Source organism: Neophocaena asiaeorientalis, unplaced genomic scaffold (genome assembly GCF_003031525.2).
Source record: "Neophocaena asiaeorientalis asiaeorientalis breed wild unplaced genomic scaffold, Neophocaena_asiaeorientalis_V1.1 scaffold332, whole genome shotgun sequence".
Lineage (NCBI taxonomy): Eukaryota > Metazoa > Chordata > Mammalia > Artiodactyla > Phocoenidae > Neophocaena > Neophocaena asiaeorientalis.
This window is the reverse complement of record NW_020173111.1, coordinates 2101376-2105369: the sequence shown is the minus strand read 5'-3', so window position 1 is coordinate 2105369 and position 3994 is coordinate 2101376. Positions and strand designations below refer to the sequence as shown.

Below are 3994 nucleotides of genomic sequence, written 5' to 3'. Positions count from 1 at the left end.
TATGACTTTTTTCATTACTAAAATTCAGGAATCGTTAAGTTGAAACTTTATTTCTGTCATGTTGGTGTGGAATGGTCAGGGACAGCAGATTAGGGGGATAGACTAGCTGACTTTTTGGCCTAGGCTTCCAGCCTAGACATTTCAGGATTCTTTGACAGTCTCTGTCTTAGTCATGAGTGCTGTACACTATTTGTGTGTATAGAGCTTTCTGTGACATTGAATTTTGATTTGTAAAGTTACAGTAAAATAATTGATTCTTGATTAATAATTAAGAATAATTAAAGATTAAAGAATAATTGATTCTTTAATCACTTAGGATTAAATTCACTACATGTAACAGAATCCATCCCCCCTCCCCTCCCCTTGCCTCAGAGTGGCTTAAACAAGGCCTTGTCTTTCATGGAAACGAAGTCTGGAAGTAGGCAGCCCAGGGCTGATGCAGTGCTCAGTGGTTATCAAGGATCCAGGATCCTTACTGCTCTTTGCTTCTCTGTGTGTAGGATGTGGCCCAGATAGTTGCTACAGCTCCAGTCATTATTCCTGCATTTGCACAGAGTGGTTTGGAGGAGGAAAAGAGGTCCCCTCCCCTACTTAGGAAGACTTCCAGGAAATCCCACATAACATTTCTACTAATGTCTCATTGGCCAGAACTTAACGTATGGCCACATCTAGCTGCAATGGAGGTTGGGAGATAAAGTCCTTTCTTGGAGGGTGTGTATATTAATGTCCTAGAATGAAAACTGGGGTTTTGTTACTAAGGAAGAAGAAAGGATACTGGGAAACCACTAGCATTGTCAACCTCAGGGACCATCAGAATGACCTGACCTTTCCTCCCACATGGTGCAGAAGACCATTTGTAGCTTCTTTGGGAGCTTTTCAACCGATCTTTGCTGTATTATCCAATAAAATGATTTTTTTCTTGATGTATACACCTTTATGCAAACACCTCTTTTTTGGGGCGGGGGAGCGCCTCGCAGCTTGCGGGATCTTAATTCCCCTACCAAGGATCGAACCTGCACCCTTGGCAGTGAAAGCCTGGAGTCCTAACCATTGGACTGCCGGGGAATCCCCCAAACACTTTTTTAAACAGTTAATACAAGATAATAAGGATCATTGCAATTTCCTTTTAAGATCAACTTGGGGTTTTTCAAAATCAGTTTATTGGGATTTCAAATAGCATACAGTGAGCTTTTTAGTAAGAATAAAATAGGTGTTAAATATTTAGGTGTCTAGTCATTGGTGAAGGAAAAAGTGTAATTTTTCCTTTGGTTTTTTGAAGCCTGGTTAAGCTATTAGGTTATATGTTTCTTGGGTACAGGGAACTTGCTTTTTTTTTTAATTTAAGGTTTTATAGGTTTTTATTGGATAAATAGTACATTTACATTATTCACTATTCAAAAGGTACCAAATGGTCATGTAGTGAACAGTTGCTCCCCAATTCCTGTCTTGAGTCCCCCAGTGTCTTTACCCTAGAAGCAATGGGTGCTTTCCCTTTTGTGTATAATTCCTCATTAAAAAAAAAAAAAATTCAATGGCACTGTGCTATACATTGTTCTGAACCTTCCTTTTATCACTTGAAGAGCTTCCTCTTCCCCTCTCCACCCCCCAAGGCTATGTGGTGCTCCATTGTCTGGATGAACTGTAATTCATTAACAGAAGAACCTTGTCTTATTCTCCTGTCTGTACTTGCTCTGCAAGCAGCATTCGTTCATATTGGTTAAACTGAACTCTTGGATTGAATTTGACTATGCAGAATATTTTAGGAATGAGTTATTTTTAGTGATCAAGTATTCCAACTAGCTGAGAGGATTTTCCCTTCTTTAAGCATCAAGATGTTTAAGATTTATTTATTTTGGAAGTCAGTCCTTCTAAAATGTGTTATTTAACTATACAGTTTATTTTCTTCTTACCAGTTATATTTACTGGTTTAACACAGTTGTCAACATCAATTATTGTTTAGGACTAAAAAGGAGTGATTATTTCAGGAGCTTTTCCTGGTTTTGCCTTACAAAATGACCCCATTTTGAGATCTTTCTGCTTTTTGATAACTTATCTGCTTCTTAGATTTTTTTTCTCTTGGTCTCTCTTGCATCTGATGCGGCTGCCTCTCACATAATATTCCTCTTTCCTCTGGTACTTATTCCCTACTGCTTTCTAGTTCCCTTTCCTTTTTTGCTTTTTAAAATTTTGGTGAGTAAGTAGCCAGATAACCAGGACAGAAATATTTCTAAAATAAAAATAAATCGATTCAAGAGAAGGCCTGGCGGAGCTTTCCTGCTGATGAAAATGCGTGAACATTTTGATATTCTGGGTATTTAGAGGGCCTTTTGCTTCCTGGTTATTACCACGCTGTAGAACAGCTCTGTCTAGGAGATCTTTCTGTGATGATGGAGATGTTTTGTATCTGCTCTGTCCAGTATGTAATAACTACTAGGCCCATGTGACTCTTGAGCACTTGAAATGTGGCAGGTGTGACTGAGGAACAGAAATTTTAATATTCATTCATTAAAATTAAATTCAAATAGCCACACATGACTAGTGGCTAGTGCGTTGGACGTATGGTTGTAGACTATAAATAATTAACAACTAGGGGCTTCCCTGGTGGTGCAGTGGTTGAGAGTCCGCCTGCCGATGCAGGGGACACGGGTTCGTGCCCCGGTCCGGGAAGATCCCATATGCCGCAGAGAGGCTGGGCCTGTGAGCCATGGCCGCTGAGCCTGCGCTTCCGGAGCCTGTGCTCCACAATGGGAGAGACCACAGCAGTGAGAGGCCCGTGTACAGCAAAAAAAAAAAAAAATTAACAACGAGCTTGATTATAGTGAAGCTTGGATTGGGATGCTATAATTTTATTGTACTGAGCAAAATGCATTTATAGTGTTGGAAAGAAGGCAGTTTGGAATGTAATACTCAAATTAGCTTAAAGTAAATGATTAAATTGGAATTGCTTTTTCACTAATATAATGGTTATTTCAAACTGTGACATTCTAAAGCCATGGGTGCTGGCATGTGTTTATGGTTTGTAGCTGTGATAAAACTTTGAGTCATTTTGGTAACTAGGGTGATATTAGTTGCGCTCTAACTTTATTTATAGGACTTGGTTAGACAGTTGCCTGAGTGCCAGAAACTCCTACAAATAACTTTGACCTTCCCTAGCAAAAAGTCAAAGGATAAACTGTCCCATAGTAGAAGATCTCAGTTATATGTGATATACACAAAATATTACTCTCTAAAGGAGAAATGTATAACAAATAAGAAAACAAATGAATATGTTAACTAATTATAGATTTTGATAACTGTTAGGAAGAAAATAAACAGAGCACAGTAATCTAGAGAATAAGGGTTTGTGGGGAAGAACCTCCAGCTAGAGAGAGTGGTCTGGAGAGCTTTAGTTGAGGAGGTGTTGTTTAAGCTGAGATCTGAAAGATAAGGAGCCAGCCTTGCAGAGAATGAAGGAAGGATGAGGAGGGATTTCAAGAACAGGGGATAAAGGGGCTGAAAGGGTGCTGGGGAGACGGATGGACTTGCTCTAGGTGAGGCACTGACACAGGGTCTGAGTGTTTAGAGCACAGTGATCGAAGGCGATGTAATGATATGAAATGAAGTTGGAGAAGTGGGCGCTTGGCAGATCGATCATATAGCACCTTAAAGGCCATTATAAGGACTTAAAATAGAAAAAGAATTTAAGTGTAATGTGAAGCTATAGAGTCAAAGGAGTGATATGATCTGATTAGAAAGTTCCTCTGGCTACTATGTGATGAGTGTTCTGAAGGGGAGCAGCAGCGGAAGGGGAAGAATTATTGCGATGTTCAGGAAAGAGGTGATGGTAGCTTGGGTCCAGGTGGTGGAGTGGAGATCAAGACAAGTCAGACACACAGGACGTGTGATGGGTTTGATGTGAGGAGTGAGGGGTAAGGGGAGCGTCTTTAACTTTTGTAATTGCCAGGTAATACCACTTATTGAGGTAGGGAACACCAAGGGTATACCAGTTTCAAGG

General features: G+C 40.0%; 1 protein-coding gene across 9 annotated transcripts in view; it reads left to right on the top strand.

The window, feature by feature from the left end:
• RBFOX2 (RNA binding fox-1 homolog 2) overlaps positions 1 to 3994 on the top strand; it is a 257056-nt gene that overhangs the window by 103465 nt on the left and 149597 nt on the right. The gene's annotated exons all lie outside the window — the stretch shown is intronic.